Source organism: Mesocricetus auratus, unplaced genomic scaffold, assembly GCF_017639785.1.
Source record: "Mesocricetus auratus isolate SY011 unplaced genomic scaffold, BCM_Maur_2.0 Super-Scaffold_100003, whole genome shotgun sequence".
NCBI lineage: Eukaryota > Metazoa > Chordata > Mammalia > Rodentia > Cricetidae > Mesocricetus > Mesocricetus auratus.
Genome location: NW_024429188.1, coordinates 104,525,754 through 104,549,251, shown reverse-complemented (window position 1 = coordinate 104,549,251; position 23,498 = coordinate 104,525,754). Strand labels below are relative to the sequence as shown.

General features: G+C 38.7%; 1 long non-coding RNA gene across 1 annotated transcript in view; it reads right to left on the bottom strand.

Moving 5' to 3' along the window:
* LOC110343631 overlaps positions 1–23,498 on the bottom strand; it is a 198,301-nt gene that overhangs the window by 82,021 nt on the left and 92,782 nt on the right. The window lies entirely within an intron of this gene.

Here is a 23,498-nt window from a genome sequence, read left to right as displayed (position 1 = left end):
ACTAAAGAATACAGAAAGAAATTTGAAAGGAGAATTCTCAGACTTGGAATTTTGCTCCAAGAACTCTTGTCCAACTTTAACACCAAAAATACCAAAGAGAAAGCAAAGTCTGTCATTGTTCCAGTAGGAAAATTGCCTGATCATACTACCACTACCACCACAATATTGTTTGCATCCTTCTTTCAATGACCCTTTCCTGTTGTGCTTACTGTAGTGTCTGAAGAGATACCGTGTTGCTTTCTCTGCCTAATTCCTAGGAAATACCTGGTTTTGTGGCCAAAATTCACGCTGACATTGTTCTGGGAAAACAAATTCTCCCCAGCATCTGTGCTTGTTGGAACTTAACGTGATGGGGAATGGCCAGATGAGTTTTCAGTCAGGTTACAGTGATACCCGATGTTGTTCAGAAGATCTTGTGTTCTTTCTTTGCTGCTACAATTGAAGAAGACTAAATAAGGTGCTTCTAATCAGGATTGTTTATATTCCTAAACTTTCAACTTAGTTTCCTAGACTTCCTCTGTAAAAACCTGTTTTCTTCCCAGTTCAGCTCATAAGAGCAGTTCACACAGGGGGTTTAGGGGAACAATTAATAGTGAGATGCCAATGACTGTAATATTAAACTCTGCATGAAATCCTTCTGAGCAGCATGCTTACAAGCAGTAATGTGGAAGCATAACTTCCCAAAGGATATGGGTTCTCTTGATCATGGTTGCATGTAAGGCAAGTTTTATTAGAACACAGACTTGTTCTAATGTATTGCCTAGGACTGCTTCTATATTATAATGGCAGATTTGAGTAGCTGAGACACAAATTCTGTGGACTGCAATGTTAAAGGTGTGATCTACTTGACCCTTCACATAAATTTGCTGACCCATGAATTGGAATAGAGTTCTTTCTAAGTCAGGAATTCCCTAAAACAGCTACATAACAATCACTATTAATTCCTATTTTTTTCCTTCTTGAGACAAGATCTCACTATATATAGTCCATCCTGGTCTGAGATCTATAATTCCCCAACTTCAGCCTTTGAAGTATGATTACAGGTATACACCACAAACCCTGGTGATTTCCACTTGTGTATTTTCCAATCAATTTTTTCTCTTCCAGATTCTTGTTTCTGCCTGTTGTTGCTATTGTTGGTTATTTGCTTTTGTGTTCGCAGTTCTCAGGATGAAATCTTACTGGCTTGTTCCTTATGCCTTGCTTAGCCTGCTTTCTTATAGAACCCAGGACCACCAGCCCAGGATAGTCCCACCCACAAGGGGCTTGGCCCTCTCTCATCAATCACTAATTAAGAAAATATCCTAGACTAGCCCACAGTCCAATCTTATAGAGGCATTTTCTCCATTGAGGTTTCCTCCTCTCAGATGACTCTATCCAGCATGGGGGAATTTATTTGTGCTTATCATTCCAGAGGGATAAGAATCCATGCTAGCACAGTGGGTAGGCATGGTGCCTGGAGCAGGAAGCTGAGGGCTCACATCTTGAAGCACATGAGCAGGAAGCAGAAACAACAAACATGAAAAAGCACAAGTCTTTAAATTCTCAAAGCCTGACATCTAGTTAGATGCATTCTCCAGCAAGGTCACACCTCCTAAGACTTTCCAAACAGCACAAGTATTTAAATGTCCAAGGTTACAGGGAACATCTGCTTCTAAACACCACAGATGGCCATTTTCACAAGATTAATTCTTCTAACCCACAGGCATGGAAGGATGGACAGCCTTTCCATCTTCAAGTGTCTTCATTGATTTTTTTTTCTCCAGTGTCTTTACAATCATTGTAAAAATTGTTTCCTTGGTTAAGCTTACTCAAAACAATTTTATGTGTGTGGGGTGTGTGTGCGTGCGTGTGTGTGTGTGTGTGTGTGTGTGTGTGTGTGTGTGTGACAGGGATTGTTTATGAGGCATATAAGTTTATAGGAGAGACCAACCAAACGTGCAAAAAGTAGATAAGTCCTTTGTTAATTTATTAATTCTATGAGCATATTTTTCATATCTAGTGTCTCTAAAGCTAAAAAGCCTTTTAAAATTGATGGAATTTATAGCCATTGATAGGCAACAGTCACAAGACTTTTATTATTGTCTTCCCATATGCAAGCCTGGTCACAGCTCCTTACTGTTTATATTTCTATGTTTCCAGTAATAAACAGTGTTTAACAAAAGCCTCAGCCTTTAGAAGAAGGCCTGTAACACAGATATTCTGTAACTGTAACATTTCAATAAAGAACATAAACAAGAAAAAAAATCTCAATAGAAAAGTATACCATGATCGAGGCTAGAAAAACTTACTGTTTTATAATATCATTTCTTCCTAAACTATAAATACAATACAATAGTAGAAATCATATTAGTAGCAAGCTGATTTTATATTCACCTTAGAAATTAAAAGCATGAAAATTAGTGTCAAGAATAAACAAAAGTAACAATATTGATAAGTTGCTTCTTCAAATATAAAATACCTTATAAGGCTAAAATAAATTATAGCAACTGAAGTAAACAAATAGGTCAATAACATACAGTCATTAATACCACTCTTCTGGCACCCAAAGAACTCTAAGTCAAAAAAAATCACATCCTTCACATCCCATTCATTGTTATTCTGCTCACAACAAGTAAGAAACTGAACCAGACTAGATGGCCCTAAACAGATGAATGAATAAAGAAAATGCAGTACATATACATAATGGAATTTTATTAAGCCATAAAGAAAATTAAATCATGACATTTGCAAGCGAATTGATTCAACTGGAAAGCATTATGTTAAGCAAAATAAGCCAGACTCAGAAAGATGAATACCACATGTTGTTTTCCCAAACAGAAAACCTATGTTTTAATTCATATATGTGTGTATTTAGGTAAAGAAACTAGAAGAAGAACCATGTGAGAGGAAGAAGCGATCTTAAAGGAAGGGAAGGAGTGAAAATGGAGGATAATAAAATACATGAGACATGAAAAGGGGGCCACTGAGGAGAAGAAGGGGACCAGCATGAGTAGACCAGGGAAATGAAAGGGGCAGGAAAAAGGGGGACCAAAAAATGAAGTATTTATGCAAATGTCATTATGAATCCCATTACTTTGCATGTTGACTTTAAACATTAATTTTAAGTCAGGACATTGTATGTATATATGTATGTCTGTGGGTGTGGGTATAGCTTATGCATGTGCTCATATATGAGTATGCGCATGTACACATATAGGTATGCATACACGCATGTATGTGTATATGTGTATGAAGGCCTGAGGTCAATGTCTGGTATATTTTTTAATGGATCTCCAGATTATTTTTTGAGACAGAGTCTCCCACTAACCCTGAACCTCACCGATTTGACTAGGCTGGCCATCCATTGAGCTAGAGAGATGTGCACCAGCATGCCTTGCTTCTTATGTGAGTGCTGAAGATTCAAAGTCAAGTCCTCATGCTTTTATAGAAGATTCTTCACTGAACACCTCCCCAGTACATTTAGTAGAACAAGACAGTGGCTCTTCAATTCATAAAAGATATTATTACAATGCATTAAGTGGTATTCAGTCATTCACTGGATAGTAGGACAAAATAAAGGCCACATTCTAACTGATGCTGTTCCAGTCTATATCTGAAATAGCTCCCAAAGGCCCATGTGTTAAGGCTTACTACAAAATGTGCTATGTTTACAGATGGAGGTTTGGGGAAGCAATTGGATCACAAGGACTCTGTACTCATTAATGGACAAATTCATTGATGCAGTCATAGTTTGATGGGCTCTTGTGAAGTTATAAAACTTAGGGATAGACCCTGTTTCAAGGAAGTGGACCCTTGAGGAGTTGTCCTTGGGCACTGTAACATGTTCCACCTCTTCTCTTTCATGGCCACTGTGAGGTGTGCAGCTTTGTCTTACCCTGCCTTCCATGCTATAATTTTCAGTGTGAGCAGGACCTTGAAAGCAATAGAGCCCTTTCAGTTTGTGGACTGAAACTACTTAAACCATGAGCACAAGCACATTTTAAGTTGTTTGTTTTTCTTTGTTATTCCTTCACAGTCACAGATAGCTTACTAATACAGATAGAATGTAAAAGATAAATTCCAGTGTTGGGGATTTGGTTCAGTACTACTATCCTTGCCCTGGCTTTGGTCCATATCAGTGCTTATGTACCAAGGGTACATGCCTTGGAATCCAAGCACTTGGAAAGTGGCGGCAGAAGGATTAGAAGTTCAAGATCATCTTTGACTACATAGTGAGTTCAAAGGCTGCCTGGAATATAAGAGACCTTATCCTAAGATAATTAAATATATACACATGCAAATTCCAGATAGATGAAAGAAATTATCTTTTCTATCCGTAAATATGGTTAAACAAAAGTTCTACTTTCACTGGAAGCCTATAAAATGCTACAATTTCTTTGTAGAGCAATTTCCCAATTGATGTTAACAATTTGAAACATGCACACTTCTTGGCTCAGCATATGTGTCTGTGTGAAGAGGCACACAAACAAAAGCTTTCATTGCTATGCATTTGGTGTGTGGTGCTGGAGATTGAACCCAGGGCTTGGCTAGGGTGGACTTTACCTACTACTGTGCTCCAGCACTGAACTACAGTTTCCATTTGCAGCATTATGTTTAATTTCAAAATGTTAGAATCAATTGAAATAGTCAGCAGCTGTTAAGTAATGTTCAATCTGTATAATGCAGTGGTTAAAAGAAATTAAGGTGGGCTATATCCTGGAACATGGAAAGGTCTCTAAGGCATAGTATTAAGTGAGAACAAAATAACAAAGCAATTTTATATTATGATCTCAATACTGTAGCCAAACAAGTATACATACAATAAAATTTGCATACAAATATATGTATGTATATATGTATATGTAACTCCATAAGGGACAGACTGTAAACACTCATCCCAAACTAATGGCAATGATTCCTTCAGAAAGGAGGGTAGATGTGGCAGTGAAGTGTGAAAGGAGTCCTTGAATGTTTTGCTTGCTGTACTCGTGAATGACTTGACTCATTCCCAATGGGAATGTATTGTGCAATAGTTTTAGACATAATAAAAATTTTAAATACTAAATAAAACTGGATAATGAGCAGACAGAAGGCAACGGAACTGCTGTTTCTCGTTAGAAGACTTTGAATGACATTTGACTTTTAAAACCATGCACATGCTTTAAAAGGTTTATAAAATACATTTGAAATATATACTTCTGCTCCTTGCTTCAGAGATAATAAGTGTCAGAATTGGCCTTCATGCCAAAGGTGCATTAATAACTTCTAGATAAATAAAAATGAAAAAGATTTAATCTAGTAATGCATTATAATTGAATGCTATTTTAGCTTTTACCTCTATTAAGAAAAACATTATTGTGGCTTCATAATAAGCTATATAATAATCTTCAAATACTAATATATTTTAAAGTTATAAATATGTCCTGATCTGTAAAATGTCTTAAAAATGAAATAAATAAGTTGTTTTATTCCTTAAGTCCTCTGTATTTCATCCTATAGCTGATGCACTTAGGATTAGTTAAGTGTTATTCTATCAAGATAATTTTCTAGAATGTGTCAGCAAATATCTATTTCAAACTGCTAATATCTGTCTCATTTTGGGTCTAGATTTAGATGAGAAAGAGGAATTACTGTATGTTTGAGATGTAAATTTGTATACTGCTCTAAGCCCAGGTACAGTTTTGTTTCTCCATATATTTATTTACAGATCAGCCGATGCTTTGTGGAGTCCTTTTATGTGAGAGAACATGGTTTTGATTTTCCCTTTTAAAATCATTTTCGGATCTATAGTATGGGAAATAGCTAAGGATGAATTACCATCTTCATTTTTATAATTTGTAAAACAAGCTTATTCTTACCATTAAGTATTTTTCATTAATTTCTTTGTTTTATTTGTGTGTGTGTTTGCCTGTGTGATTTGTACACCCCATGAATTTGAGAGACCATGGAGACCAGAAGAAGGCATCATATCTCCTAAAAGCCTATTGAAAGCCTCCATGTAGGAGCTGGGAATTGAACCTACGTCCTCTGCAAGAACTGTAGGCACTCTTGACAACTGCTACATCTATCCATCCCCACCATTAAACTTTTTTTTGATACAACAGGAAATCATCTTTGTCATCATTGTAAAACTCTTATAGAAACACACAAAGCAAATTAAATTAGAAACATAATACTTAAAATTGGCCAAGAACATAAAAAATAAAATTACTGAAAGTTAACTGAGGATGTAAGGATTTAAGCAAAAGCATTACCTATTATTATTATATATGATGTGCCAAGCTCTTGAATATGATGATTGTCCCACTGATCCTTATTTTAAAAAGTTTGAAAGTATCTACTACTATTCTCTCTGGATTCAACATAAAGAAAATGGGGGCTCAAAGTGGTTAAAAGAGATACCAGAGTTGGTCATTGTAGTGACTCACACCTTGTAATACCAGCACTCAGGTGGCTGAAACTGGAGGGTGGTGGCCTGCCTTGGCTACAGACTGATTAGAATAAGACCCTGTCTCAAAATAAAACATAACAAAAATCTCTAGCAGAAGTTACAGATCTAGGAAGTAGCCATTATTTGAACCTTGAACCTATGCTCACAACTGTAATTCTCCCCAACTTCATGTTCAGATCATCAGGAATGGTGACCCATAGTGAGATTTGTGCCCTCACAGCTATCTATGCTACTCATCTACTTATCATGCCACTCTCATAATTTATAAGTGAAATGACAAGAAGTTAAGAACACCCTTCACTGGCACCCACTGCCAGTAAAGGCCTAGAGGCTCCTGTTTGACTTGCTGCAGATGGATGTAGTGGAAGCCTATGCATGCCAATATTTGGAATTGCTTTCAGTGCAGTGCTTGTTGGCATTAAACCAGGAGTCTATGTTGAGAGACAGGAAGGGGAAAATTGCACAGTGTTTGTGCCAAGAAAGAATCCTTTGTAACTATCCAAAGAATTACTTTCCCGGAGAGTCCAGTATCTGAGAAACTGGGATTCTCTTGGAAGAAGTCACCAGTTTGCATCTTAAGAGATAATGGGATTAGTTGATTACATTATGTTTACTTCTTCTTTTCTCCCTTCTGTGAAGCTTAGACTCAAATCATCATTACAGTTCTAGCAATTTTAGGGCATTTCCACATGAATATCTTATTCTTAGTCCTACTACTTGTTTTAATAATTTTTCTTTATTCTTGAACATTTCATACATGTACACATTGAGATATTATCATATTAATTACCCATTTACCTCTTACAACTTCCTACATACACCTCAACATACATTCCTTCCCAGTGTCATTTCTTCTTTTTTGACCACACACCAAGTCCCATTAGAATTGCCTATATGTGCATGTATGTGCACCATCCACTGAAGCAATGGCCACATCATCTATAGCACCTCTCCCATCTACACCAGGATTTTTGGTTGGCTTGATCTTGTGCAGGTCTTGTACAGATAAGCACATCGGCTATGAGTTCCTGATTGGATGAGCCATGCCATGTTCAAAAGGCAGCATTTCACAGCACTCTTTCCTGTCCTCTGGTTCTTACACCCTGTCTCCTTCCTCTTCCACAGTGGTTTCTGATCCTTGGGATTTGGGATTGATAAGCATGTCTGACTTAGGGCTGAATACTATGCCTCTTATTCACAGCCCTTAGACCAGTTAAGCACCTCTGAACTGACTGTTGGCCATTACAGAAAGGTGCTTCTCTGAACAAGGGAGAGGGCAGTACAGATTTACAGGCATACATAGATACAGAAATGTTTAGAAGGCAGATTGACAACATAACCATTCAGGGAAGAAAACTACTAGGCCTATGCCCTTCTTAGCCATGGGCTCTTGACCAGGATTACAAGGCAAGTTATGAAATTTCCACCTGTGAGTGAGGTGGTGATGGCACACACCTTTAATCCCAGCAGAGGAAGGTAGATCTCTGTGAGTTTGAGGCCAGACTGGTCTACAGAATTAGTTCCAGGACAGCCAGTATTGTTATACAGAGAAACCCTGTCTTGAAAAATAAAACAATACAAAAAGGAAAAACTGGATAGTAGAGTATATTCATCCTGATAATCCTCAAAGTAGAAAAATAACTAAAATGTAAGTGTCTAAATACTGTGAAGTCAAAAGACAAGCTAACAGACATGAAAAGGGAGATTTTGAAAAAGAAAACAATTAAATTGACAAAGTTCAGCTTCAGCTCTTGAGGTAATAATTCAGTTTACCAACAGACACCCACATTATATGACCCAGGAGTTATCAACCATGATATCATATATTCTGTTTGGGAAATACAATATATAAACAAGCCAATCCTCAGTGCTTCCAGTAGAAATCAACTTCTAGATATGTCATCGGGTCAGTATATCCTTAAGCCAACTTCCCATGTGGACTACTCAAAGCCAAGTCAGATTTTTTCAGTTTGAGAGTCTTACAAATCTCCAAAGAGAAAGTGTGGTGTTATAGAATAGCTTAGCAACTTAATAAAAACCTAGTTAAGTGAAAGGAATCATGAAATACTGACATAATCTTTCCCAACTTGTTTTGAATGAAAAGCCTAATTAACCTTAAGCCATTACAAAGCAGATTCCTATTCACTCCCTATGTTTATATCTTTCCAAACAAGCAAAAACTTCCAACAATACAGTCAGCTAGCTCTCTATTCATATTCTTGATTGGCATGATGAGGGCTGCATCACAGTTTGCCAATATCATATATTACATGAAACCAAAGAGGGGTCTACTCAAACCTGCAGGACATTGTAGGCAATCAAGCAGCATAAAGGAGATGAATTGCAAGTCCTTAGGGAATGGAATCATTATGAACTTAACAAGCATCATTTCCAGCCATATCTATTTTTGCAGTGTTAGTATGACACTCATTGTTGCTCTCTGGGCTGCCGTGATAGCTTCAGATACAATAAGTTGATAAATATTTTAGAGTGCCATCTGAATAATCATAACTACTCTATTCAATTGTCCATCTCCTGGGCATCAACACAGGGGAGGATACTGATTTTTTAAGCTAAGGAAGAGGTAAAAAGAAAAATCAACATAATTAAATGCAAAGTAGATCAGTAAAATTATAGAATGTCAGAACTGAAAAGAACCCTGAATGTCAGCAATGTATTGTTTCTACAAACATTCCACCTAAGTGCTCCTAGGAGAAGGGAAAGGTATTATATATCCCAGGCAGCCTCAGACCACAGGCCTCAAGGGCCAGTGGCTTATTTGAAACATATTTTAAATACCCTACTTTATCCTATAATGTACTTAACCTCTGAATCTCATTTCCACATCTGAAAATGGGGATTAAAATGTTTACTCTAAAAGTCATTTTCCTGTTTAATGAAGCTATGTATAAATACGAGGTGTAAGCACTTGAGAGATGGATCAATGGCTAAGAGCACTTGCTGCTCTTGCAGAAGACCTGACTTTGGTTCCCAGCACCCAAGACGGGAGTCTTACAACTGCCTTTAACTTCAATTTCAGGTGATCCAACATGTTCTTTTGGCCTCTGCAGGCACCTGTAGTCACATCACATGTACATGTACATGTACTTATATAGAAAAACACACACATACATATGTATATATAATTAAAAATAACCACTTGGTACTGTACTCCAATTAAAAGGCCTCTTATAGGGCTGGAGATGGTTTATCAGTTAAGAGCACAGGCTGCTCTCCCAGAGGACATGAGTTCATTTTCAGCACCCACATGGTGATCCACAACCATCTGTAACTCCAGTCCCACACTCTTCCCACATCTGCAGGTACTAGACACATGGGGGATGTACAGACATATATTTAGGCAAAATACCTATAGGTATAAAGTCAAATTTTAAAATGTTGAAATAGTCATTTTATAACAAAGAAAAAATGATTGCATTTTATACTTGAGACGAATGAACAGTATAGTGTACAGAGAGTGAGTAAAGTTCTGACGAGAAGGCATGGCCCTGAATTTGGGGTCTCATATAAGGTAACAAAGTTATACCTAGAATGGACCTAAGATGTCACTTTCCAAGCAATTGACACTCCAGAATGTTCCCCTAACAATGCATTTCAAAATATAAGCTAAACATGAAGTACCTTCTACATCAGGAATTGCATTGAATACTAAGAAAAGTAATTCTCAAAATAAATACCCATACAAAGTAGGATATGGTTTGGTTTGGTTTGGTTTGACTTGTTTTTGGTTTTGGATTTGGGGGGTTGCTTTTTGTTTTGGTTTTTTGTTTTTTGTTTTGTTTTGTTTTGTTTTGTTTTTGAGACAGGGTTTTTCAGTGTAGGCCTGGCTGTCATGAAACTCACTCTGTAGACCAGGCAGGGTAGCCTCAAATGCACAGATACTCTTACCTCTGCCTCCCAAGTGCTGGGATGAAAGGTGTGTACCACCACAGCCGGCCTGCTAGGATATGTTATTTTATATAACCCTTTGACAGAAAACATGAGCCTTCAAATAGATGCCTGACCTATTTGAGTTGCTTCATTTGCAAGGTAGGATGTGCAAGAAGATGGTTCAGAACCCTATTATTTGCCATTATTTGTTGAAGGCTCATTCAGAGGGAGACCTCACCTGTAAGCTCACTGAAGCACAAATCTAGTCTTTCTTATTTGAAATGTTCTTTCAGCTATTTATTTGGTGTTCAGAATTCAGGAGAATGGTTAGATAGTGGATGGTTGAGGGCAAGGATGGGAAAACAGAGTGATATGTAATGTCACTTTTTACATCTATAATATCAGTCACTCGAACTACAATTAGGTAGAGAAGCTCTGATGTGGACCTGAGGACAGTTCACCTGGGCATCTCAGGATAGGTGACAAAATGGATATGTATCCCCTACAATGATCTCTCCAAAGCACAGCATTCTAATGACATCAAGTGATGAAGGTTACTATGTTAAAAGCATTGCATGGCAGAGAAAAGAATGCTTTCCTGGGGATGCAATCAGCTCACTCATCATCAATATAAGTCTTACCCTTAACAAAATATTTTAGCAAATAGGACATGTGTAAACATGAGTGTCTGCATATTACACTGTATTACACAGAGTATTCATTAATTCTACTTAAAGCCCATTTTCCAGCTTGGTGTTGTAGCTCAGTAGTAGAATTCTTTCCTAGCATGTGCAAGGCAATGCTTGATTCTCAACACGGGAGAAATAAAAATAAAATTTAAAGTCACCTTGAGCAGGGAGAGTGCTGTGGGCAGAGCAGGTACTGCTAGGAAGAGGAGGCACAGACTGAAATAATACAGACCATCAAAGCCCTGCTCACTTCTCCAGTTCTGATCGGCTCCTGTACTATAGGTATCATCAGGCCTGTGTCTGCCTCACTCCTGAGTTTATCAGAGGCCCCCTAAACAGCCTTTCAACAACAACTCCCCTTCCCAGGTAGCCAGACAGGAGTTCCAAACTCCAGGAACATTGACACAGAAGTCAAGTTTATTAGTGCTAGGGCTGTCATAAATGGTGTCACTAGATCATGAGCTAGAGCCACGTCTCAAGCCACAGCTCTCCTCTTCCCATGTCATTCTGGTCTTTGTCCTGTTTGACCATGGGCCTCTTCTACTTGATGATTTCCTGCCTTGTCCTCTCTGCCATATGAGGCTACATGGCATCACCCATCCATCCCTGTTGCTTTGATGCTGTGCCATTCCTGATGGTGAAATGTACTGAACTTTCCAATTATATACAATGTTCTCTAAAACAAAATCTATCATACTTTCTGCTTCATTAGCTATGTAACTTCATTAGCCATGTAATTCTCTGCTTTAGTTTCTCTGGGCTTCAATTTCCTCTTTGAGAAGAATGGGATAATATTAACACTGAACATTAAATTGACTTCTCAGTATTTGATGTAAAGTTGTGTGGGTATGTCTGTGTGTGTGTGTGTGTGTGTGTGTGTGTGTGTGTGTATCAGTAGAGAAAACATCTTACATGAATGCTATATAACAGAAAAGTGAAAAGAAATAAATTATACTGATAGACCATTTATCTCTGATTTATGGATACTCTTTTTATTTAACAGGACTAATGAAAACATATTCATGGAAATCAAAATAATTGCATTCAAAGAGAAAAATATCATTCTTATCTACTATCCTACTTTGGGTTACTATTGCTGTGATAAAACACTATACCCAAAGCAGCTTGAGGATAAAAAGGTTTTCTTGGCTTCTTCGTCTTTTGTTTTATGTTTTTGTTCTTGTCTTTGTTTATGCACATTTGTCTATCTGAGGGTATCAAATCTGCTGGAACTGGAGTTACAGACAGTTGTGAGCTGCTAGGAATTAAACCCAGTCCTTTAGAAGAGCACCCAGTGCTCTTAACCCAGTGCTCTTAACATGTCTCCAGCCTGGCTTATACTTCTTCATCACTGAGGGCGTCAGGACAGGAACTCAAACAGGGCAGGATCCTGGAGGTGGCGGTGAGGAGGTACATTACGTGGTGAGCTCAACCCACTTTTTTATAGAACCAAGGACCACCAGCCCACGGAGGAACCACAACAATGTGCTTGGCCCTGCCCTGTCAACTACTAATTAAGAAAATGCCCTACAGTCAGATCCTATGGAGGCACTTCGTCAGTTAAGGTTCCCTCCACTCAGATGACTATAGATTGTGCTAAGTTGTCATTAAACTATCCAGGACACCACATATTCATATGCCTTTGTCTGTAGTCTCAAGCATTTAAGATTCTAGAAGAATGATGAGCTTAGTTTTCTTTGTGTGTTTATATTACACCCACCCCCATCAGAGGCCAGAAGACAGTGACAAGACTGCCACTCTATAGGAGGCAAGAGACCAAGCCAGGGTTCTCACTACAGAATGACATCCAGCAACTCGTTAATTACATAGTTCCATAAGTAGGATGAATCTCTTTGTCTTTCTGGATGACAATCTCCCTTTCAATGCATAGATGTCTTATTTTGTTCTTCACTCCTCAGCAACCCAGCTCCTGTGTTCTGACATGTCCATTTCCTCGTTAGACTAGAAACATAAAGAAAAGGGGGGAGAAGAAAAGAAAAAAGAAACTGCTATTCTGGCAATTCAGGGATCTCGCTGCAGTGGAGATTTATCTAGCCAAGTTTCTTACTCAATTAATTTGTAGAATGATTGTACTCTCTGAAAGCAAACATGTCTCTCACATGAAGGTTTCTCACTCTGTAATGCCTCCTCACATCAGGAGAGAATTTTTTTGTCTTTGGAGAGCAAATCAAAGGACAATCTTGTAAATGTACCCGGGATTGACTTTACAGACTTCCCTTGGCAAGAAGGCTGTATTTGGATGTGATTACATAGCTCTCTGATGTCATCCCTACACAGGAAAATACAGGAGATGGCAGTCACAAAAGACCAAAATTGAAGGAAAAGCTGAGAAAGATGGCATTTTGAGACAGTAGAGGCTCCTTTTTTTTTCAGAGTCAACAACTGCAAAACCATGCTTGATACTGAAAAAAATTCATCAGAGTGTGCTGTATACAAATAGTTCCCCTTTTATAGAAAAAGGAGGAAGTGACAAAACGCCCCAGGCATGAGATGGAATTTGAAATGATACTTAACTGAGAGGAAAACGTTCATCTTGGGGAGCGTCAGAGAAGAGGTAGACGAGATGAGGCCAAGGTTGAGGCAAAAGAATGGGGAGCATGTGAGGGGGCAGCGGTAATGTCAAACAGACATGAAGACTTAAAAGTTGGATTCATGTTTTTAAATTGGATTTTAGAATGGATAGAGAGCTAAAGGACAGGACGGAATACAAAAGTAAGCGAGTCCTGAAACATCATGAGTCCTGCATTTAAAGCAATGGGGTTGCACACTGTGTATCACTAAGTTCTCTCCTGATACTTGAGCACGGTGTCAGCATTGAACACTCCCTTCTCTATATGCACGAAGATCCTCTACAGAAAGGATAACTGTGGCATACCTGAATTAAGCGGCACAATGTGTTACTCTATGCATTTTTACATATGAAATGCTGGGGCATGCACATACTTTTAAAAACCAAAAGGGCAGGCAAAGCTGCTACATTTCCTTCTTACACATGCATACAAAGTACCACAAACATAAGCAGCTTTCCCTAATATCCATGTGTTATTTTATAATCATCATAGGTCAGAAGTCCAAGTTTGGTTGCAGGATTTGCTTAATTGTGGTCTCACAAGGCTGAAGTCAAAATGTCAATGGGCACTGTGATCTCTAAGCTTTCTTCTAAGTCAATTGCTTATAGGGGAATTTAGTTCCCGTCCTAGTAAAGGTTGCTACAACTGACATAAAACACCATGACCAAAAGCAACTTGGGAAGAAGGGGGTTATTTCATCTTACAACTCTCAGGTCATCTTCCCTAACTGAGGGGTATATCAGGTCAGGAATGAAGCACAAGTCATGGTGGGTTGCTGCTTACTGGCTTGCTCCTGACGTCCTGCTCAGTCTGCTTTCTTATAGAATCCAGGACCACCTGCCCAGGGATGGCACCACCCACAGTGGACTGAACTCTTCTATATCAATCATTAATCAAAAAAACACCCTACAGACTTGTCTACAGGCAACCTGACAGAGGCATTTTCTCAAATGAGGTTCTACTTGCCAAATGAGGTTCTAGTTTGTGCCAAGTTGACAAAAAAGAAAAACAGCAACAACAACAAAAAAAACCAAAACAGGATACTTCATTATGGTTGTAGAACTAAGGTCTTTCACTCCTAGAGGCTACCTACAATTTCCTATCATATGGCACTCTTCACAATATGACTGTTTGCTGCCTAAAACAGGAGGAAGCCACACCAGGCGTGGTGGCAAACACCTGTAATGCCAGCACTCGCTTGGGGGTGGAGACAGGGAGATCAGAACTTCCAGGGTCATTGTCTGCTATACAATGAATTAGTTCTAAAACACTTCTATAGGGGTGTTTCTGAAAGAAAAAAACTGACTGGGGAAAGGAGACCCACCCTGAGTGAGGGTGGTACCATCTTACGGCTGTGGTCCCAGATTAAGTAAAAGAAGAGGGTCTCAATTTCAGCTTCTAAAGTTCAGAATCTTATAATTCCATTAGAATCTAAACTGTGAATGGGCACCAGGTCATCTAATCTTCCATGGTTATGGTGAGGATGAATGGAATGCCATAGAAAGCTTCTACTGTGCCACTTGGAAGTCGTTTCTACTGATTAGCAGTCCTGTGGTTTCCATCTTGGATGTTGTATGGAAACACTGCCTAGTAAATCAGAGAGCAACTAAATAGAAAGGAATACATGTTTGGAGTGGTCCTGGGAAGAGGGTAAATGATGAGAAAGATGACTGAATGTCTTCTTAACTGATTACATAATGTATGGCCAGCATCCTGATTCCTTGCTGTCAAAACTAAAATTGAAAATTGTCTCCATTTACTGATAGAGTACTGGGGTATGCAAGACCTTAGAATTATTGATTGAAGGGTTGGTTCTTATCTTTTTAAAACTCCTCAAACACTTCTTACCTGTCTTATGCTAAGAGGGAAGGTAGCATTTAAAACAACAGAGTGAAAAGAAAAGAGAAAGATCAGATACCACTTCCACATTGATTAGTCCCATCTTTTCTAAATTCCTTACTTTAATGGCAGTTCTATCTGGTCACTTTAATGTAGTTCTTCTGGGGAAATAGATGATGAAATGAATGCTCCAATTCCCCTATGGTGAGCTCTGCTGCGGAGCAAGATGCTCATTAGTTCACTTGAGGTCATGGGTATTTGTGTCTCATTTATATGGCAGATATTGCAGAGCCCTCTTAAACGAGATAGAGATATCAATCATCATCCATAGGCAGATTGGGAAAGAAAAAGAGGAAGGAGTGGCATTTCCATTTGTTCTCAGAGCTGCTTTGCTGTCTTCGTGGACACAAAGCCCCAAATCAGTATCTGAAGTCACATGAGTAATTGTTAGAATTCTAAAGTATCTTGGGAAGTATTCTACCAACGCTCTTCATATAAGGAAAGATCAGAAGTATGGGAAAGGATAACCCCTCTCTTTGAGAAATCAGAAGATAGTGCCTGTGATGGTTTGAGGATGAAATACGCCCCAGAGGATTATTCCCCTGCTTATGACACTATGTTGGGAGGCTGGAAAAGTTTTTTTCAAGTTTTTTGAAGTTAAAATATAATTTCATTGCTTTGTCCCTCCATGTTTCTCCTGACAACCCTTCCCATACACCAACCCTTGCTTGATTTCAAATTCATGACCTCTATTTATTTTTTGATCCATACACACACACACACACACACACACACACACACACGGATATACATAGGGTATAAATACAGCCTGCTAGTCTGTGTAACATTGCTTGTATGTATTTCAGGGATGACACTGGGTATTGGATAACCAATTGGGGGGGTCTAACTCTGAACATTATGTAGCAACCTATAGTTCTTTGTCTAGAATTAAGCTCCCCATGTTATTGCCCCTTTCCATGTTAGCATGTTTACTGGTCTAGTTCTTGTTTAGGCAGCCATATTTGATGAGATTTCATGGGGTAGCTTCTCTGACATTTCTAGGAAACAAAATCTCACAACAAACTTTCTGTTCCTCGGACCATTGCAATCATCCTACCCTCTTTTGCGCTAGGATGTCTGAATGTTGGGTGCAGGAGTTGTATTGTAGATGCATCAGCTGAGATTGGGCATCACATGGCCACCTGTTCTCCTTATTTTGACTTTCCGCAATGGTTTTCATCTGTTTCAGGGAGAAGCTTCCACAGATTTCTTTAATAACGCATTATTGCTTCAATTCAGCTTGCATGTTCCTCCCACGAAACCTGTAATTCCACTCCTTAAGTCATGCACCTGTATGAACAGCACATATTTCTGACATATGTTCACAGTGTTCACATGGTTTTCTATGGTTCCTGCTATTGAAATAAGGACTGAATTAGGCTTTTTTTTCATGAAATGTATTTTGGTCATAATCTTTCCCTTTTCTCAACTCTTCACAGATCCCCACCCCACCCCCTGCTTCCCTACCCAATCTTGTGTCCTTTAACTGTAAAAGAAAGATGTTTCTTTGATGGGGGTAAGGCTGCAGAACTTTTAAGAAGTAGGTTGTTGCTAGAGGAATTAGATCACTAGAAGTAGGCCTTTAAAGGGTATATCTCGAACTGGAGAGATGGCTCAGAGGTTAGGAGCACTGGCTGCTCTTCCAGAGATCCTGAGTTCAATTCCTAGCACCCACATGGTGGCTCACAACCATCTGTAATGGGATGTGATGCCCTCTTCTGGTGTACAGGCATGCATGCACATAGAACATTTATGTACATTAAATTAAATTAAAAAATAAAATGAAAGGGTTACCTAGCCCCTGTTTCTCTGTTTCCTAATCCACCATAATGTGAACATCCTTTGACACATGTTCCTCCATCAAACCTTCCCATCATGGTCAACTGTAAGCCGAGAGAAATTGGTTTTTTTTCTCCCTTAAGTGGTTTTAGTCAAGCTTTGTGGTCACAGTGACAGTACCTAACACAGTCCCTAAAAATGAAATGAACCTTAACTACCTAGTGAGTAACAAAACTATTATTTCCCACATAAACTCAGGACTATTCCTCCCATCTTCTCACACAGATATTTCTGTGTTGTAACACTCCATTGTGAAAATCACTGTTCCTCGAGGTCATTCAGGTCTCTCAGAAACTAAACCCTATGATTTCCATTACATACATGAAGATATATTTGTATGGTAGACGAAAAGTCTTTTCCATGTATTTTTTCTGGGTTTTCAGTTTTAGGAAGAAAAGAATCAATTGTTCTACATCAAAATGTCTGCTGAGAATTTTACAGCATTTTTTTTAAACTGAAAGAGTTCTTTATTTCACACTATGTGAAAACAAATGTGTTGTTGCCCCCATAACCCTGTATCTTTCTAATTAGGCAACCTCTATCTTTCCTCATCACTTGAAGTAAAGATCTTTATTTTTAACTTAGAGAACAGAGCACTGCATGACACCCCCTCTACATTTAATGACACAGTACTATGTTGGAGCTTTTTGAAAATTAATATGGTTTCCTTTGGGAGCAGTTGGAAGTCCTCCAGGTTGTCAATAGCACATCATTTACATTTCTAGCTAAAAGAGGTGTGGGTAGTTTGGTGCTGTATATATGCATGGATGAATAATTACCTTAAGGGAATGTAGTGGCACATACTTGCAACATGTGAGGGGACAAGGCACAAAAGTCATGAGTTTGAGGCCAACCTGGGCTATATAATGACATTCTGTCTCAAATAACAAAACAAAATAAAAATCAATATATACTTATAGAAAGTAACAAAAACTTGAGGCTTTAAAATGTACCTTCTGTACTCAATGAGAAGATAATTATTTTATAGATTATTTCCATCATCTTTACCAGTTTGTGAAAATAAATATTCATAAAATATCTGTATTCTCTGAACACATTTTTTCATTTATACTATGTTCTAGTCTACAGATATTTCCCTTTAAACTTATCTCTAAAATGACCTCCACAGAAATTAATTTCTAGAGTAAGATTTACTTTTTTGTTTACTTTTTTTGAGTAACAAGTAAATAATAATGTTTGAGTCAGGGTCTTGTTATCTAGCTCAGGCTGGGCTTGAGGGTACTCTATAACCCAGGCTGGCTTGAACTTACAGAAATCATTCTGGCTCTGCCTCCCAAGTGCCTCAGTTACAGGCACATTCTACCATATTGGAAATGTTTGCTTTCAAGATGTAAAGAAAGCGGGAAATCCTGACTCCATTTGTCGTCATTTTATCTTGTCTTGTTCTGTTGTTTGTTTATTGTTTTGTTGTGCTGGGGATGAAACACAGGTTTCACACATGCCAGCAAATATTTTTCCAGTATAGCCATGCTATCATCTGAAGGCATTGGATCAGTCCATCAATTAAAAAATCCATTACCTTCTTGCATGAAGGATCAGGTCAGCATATACCTTCACATTAAGAAGGGAAATGTGAATGCGGCTCCACACATCAATATAGAATCTTTGTGTTATTCCTTTTGCTATAATGATTACTGTTGTTGTAACAAAATAACACTGAAGTTATTGCATGTGGATATAGAATCTGCAATACAAATTTTTTTTTGCTAGCTGCATGTGGTGGCAAGTGCCTTTCATCCCCAGCACTCAGAGGCAGAGAGAGCTAGATATCTATAAGATTAATCTGGTATACATTGCAAGGTAGAGAGTGCCAGGCCAACCAAGGCTGCATAATGAGACTCTGTCTCAAAAAAATTCAACTCAAACAGTATTTTTACTAGCATACTCCTTAGTTGTCAAAAGAAAACTTGAAGCTGAGTGGCATATGCCTATAATGCCAGCACTCAAGAAACAGAGGCAGGAGGATTGCTCAAGTAAAAAGCTAGCCAGGGTAAGCTCCATACCATCCAGGGCTACACTGTAAAACTGGGTCAATAATAATAATAATAATAATAATAATAATGAAGAAGGGACAAAGAGATGAAGAATGTATGGAAGAAAGGAAAAAAGAAACTTTAGTGCTTTAGTGACTGCTATGCACTCTCTTGGAAAAAAATGGAATATATATTAAAAAGATCAGCAGGAGTCACCTCAACACTGTGTAACCACTGTGCTGATAGGAGCCTGATAAAGCTCTCTCCAAGGAAAAGAGTGAAAACAGACCCATGTATGCATGCACAAAGCAGAAGAGAAAGAAAACCAAATTTTCAGGAAACAATGGGGACACTTAGCTGTTCATTTAAGAAAATCAATTTTTAGATAAATATTTCATACTATATACAAAAGTCAATTCCAGATGGTATAAATAACTAAATGTTAACATAATTAATAAATATAAAGGATAGTAAAATACTAATAGTAATGTAACTTTATTCTACTCTGGAAGGCAATTTGACTATATTTATGTACATCACCTATAGATTTTCTTTTTGCAGTGCTGTGGATGGAACTAAGTGTTTCATGCATGCTAAGCAAGCACTAGCACTGAGTCTCACCCCCAGGTCAGGATACATGGTGCTATCTTAAGCATGTATGCCTGGTAGCTAACAATAGAACCCCTTCATAGTTTCCCTAGGGAACTACTGATTCATATGGACATAAAGGCAATTTCCCAGGTGTCCACCTCAACACTGCTCACAAGAGTAGCCACATTGAGGGACTGGAGAGATGGTTCAGTGATTAAGAGCACATACTGCCCTTTAAGAGGACCAGGAGTTCAGTTCCCAGCACTTACATTGGTCAGTTCTCAACCACATGTAATTCTAGGTCTGGGGTTCCCATACCCTCTGTTGGCTTCTGTTGGCAGTTGCACACACGTAGCACATACTCACACAGACACAAATGCATACACATAAACAAAAATAAATATTTTAAATTAAATTTTAATTATTATTTTAGCTGTGTGTGTTTCTATATGTGTCTATATATGGGGGGGTAGCGGTAAGTGCAGATGTCTTAGAAGGCCAGAGGATTCAGATCTGCAGGAGACAGAGCTATAGGTTGTGAGCTACCTGGCATGGGTATTGGGAACTAAACTCAGGTCCTCTGCAAGAACAGTATGTGTTCTTCATTGCTGAGCCACTCTGCAGCCCGAAAACAAATCCTTTTTCAAAAATTAGTAAGCACAGTGAAATATTCTAAATGTCTGTTGGCAGAGAAGCAGTAAAAATAATAGTTGAACATCCACACAGAACACTGTACAAAATATACAGCAGCTTAAATACAACAAATAAAAATTTTAAAGTCTGAGGATGGAGAGTTGGCCCAGCAATTATGAGCAGGAATTGTTCTTGCAGAGGACCCAGGTTCAATTCCCAGCACCTATGTGGTATCCCACAAGCATCTACAATTCCAGTTTCAGGGAATCTGAAACCCTCTTCTGGCCTCTGAGCGCACCAGACACATGCTTGGCATATAGACATGAATTCAGGCAAAACACCCACACACATAAAAATAAATAAACCCTTTTTTAATGGAAGAAGACAAAGAGCTGAAGAGAGGGTTCAGTGGATAAGAACAAGTACTGCTCTTGCAGAGGACCTGAGTTCTGTTGGCAACTCACAGCTGCCTGTGACAACATCTCCCAGAGGGTCTGACTTACTCACACATATATACCCATACATGCATACAAGCAGAACTAAAAATAGAAATAATTTTTAAAGAATTTAAAATTAGGGCTGGAGAGATGGCACAGAGGTTAAGAGCACTGATTGCTCTTCAAGAGGTCCTGAGTTCAATTCCCAGCAACCACATGGTGGTTCACAACCATCTATAATGAGATCTGATGCCCTCTTCTGGCATGCAGGCAAACATGCAGACAGAATACTATATACATAATAAATAAAATGTTTTTAAAAAGCAGCATTAAAATACATAAGATATGTTAATTGACGAAAGCTAATCATTGACTAATGTATATATAGGACATGCTCACTTTTATCAATGGAAAAAGGCATTGTGTAAATCCATAGATACATAAGTAAATATAGAGAAAATTCTGAAGGAGACATAATAATATATAATTATGAGTATGCTTCAAAATGATTGGAGGCAAAGTACAAAAGTGGGAAGGTGTTATTAGAAGTACTTACAGTGATTCAATTTTGTTTTGCAGTTTTGGAGCACACACTACAGGACTATGACAGCTATGAGATTAGAGACATCTTCCCCCATCCCATTCCCAAGTTTAGAATTTCTGAATGAAAAAGAGAAAGTCCTTTGGAGAGGTGAAGGCTTGAATCGATGTTTCATAATGAAACTCAATGGCAGGAATCCCTGCATGGTAATGATAATGCCTTATTATACCTGCCCTCAGATATTCTCAAGGTGAGATAATGGTACAACACTTGCCTAGCATGTGTGAAACGTGGGTTGGGTTCAATCCTCAGCATTTCAATACATATATTCCAGCTTCCTCTTTATTTTATTTTATTTCATTTTGAGGCCAAGTCTTGCCATGTAGCCCTGATTAGCCTGGAATCTCTGTAGACCAAGCTGGCCTTGAACTCACAGATCCACTGAAAAGGAGACTCAAAGCTACAACTCACAGAGAAACAAAATAAGTCCAGAATAAATGTGGGAATTGGGGAATGATTTTCGGAGGATATGGCATTTCAAAATGGATCTGAGAATGACAAGTATTTGTAAAGGTAGTAAACGAGTAAGGTATGTGGCTATGTACCTCTCTGTCTGTAAACACAAAAGTAGTCCTGTGCCAGCCCCAGAATGGAATTAGTTAGGGTGATAAAGAAAAGGTAAGAGGCACGGTGAAGATTATGTCTCTATAACAGCAAACATATATTTTGGCAGAGAATAAATGGATCATCATGAATCAATTGCTTTATCCAGACTCAGGCAAAGGAATTATTTTAAGAATTGGAGTTGAATATCAGGATAAGATCATTTTACTAGAAAGATGGTTTTGATTGTGAGACAATCTCCTATGTAAAAGAAAAGAATCTTTTGCTGGTACATTCCATTAGCAAGAAGATGTCTTGGATACATTTGAATCTTTTGATTGCCTGATTGAATAAAAACTCTTAAAACAAGAATGAAGAACAGACATTCCCTTGGAAACTGTTCTCAGCAGTCTAGACAGTTTTTGGTACAGGAACCCTGGGTGTATTTGGTACCGGAACACCAATTGAAATCCTGCTGGCCAATGGGGTCTTTATGGCCTATTCTCTCACCTACTAACGGCTTCCTCCATATGCATTGTCCAAAGAGATTCTAGGCTCCCTGAGGGCAGGAACAGGGCCATCTATCCTCTAAATTCAGCACTATCCTAAGCACTTTTCCCTAGGTTTGCCTTTCCCCATTCAGTCATCTCTCCCATCTAAGTTTTCATTACAAGGTGATAAATATGAGGGACAGCAGGAGCCATGTTGGCTCATTTGTAAATATCCTGTGAGGTGCTGACTTCAGGCCCCGGGATTCTACTTGCTAGGTGGACAGAGAAGAGCACCAACTTTCAGCTCCTCTGCAATTTGCAGCAACGGGTTTTCCTGTAGACCTTAGAGAGGACAACTTCATGCAAATTCCACCTCAGTGGAATCAAGACACAAGAAGGGAGAGGCCTTGCTTTCTCAAGTTAGGGGTGAGTTCCACAAAAGACATTCCTACAACCCTGAAGCCACCCAAGTTCTGCTTTTGGTATGTTTCAAGCCTATGAATGTAGCATGTAAAGCAAATCCCTTTCTGCTGAAAGGGTATTCTCCTGAGCCCTCCAGCCTGTGCCGGGAACTGTTGGGAGAGCCCATGTGGGTTCCCTGGAGAGGCTGGGCTTGGAATTAACTGAAGAATCAAGAATGTGACTCTAAGGAGGGCCCTGGGCATAGTTTGTCAGTTGGGAGAAACCATCGTTTGGCCTCCTCCCCCTCCTTTTCTTGAAGGTTGGCTATCCTGGTAATTAACTGTGGAGCAGGGTCTCATGGGAGCTTGCTAAGAATGCAGAATCACAGGCTCCTTCTTTAGCCAAATCCCCAGGAATTCACATGCACAGTAAAGTTTGACAGTTGCTGGCCTAAGCCCCCTGGG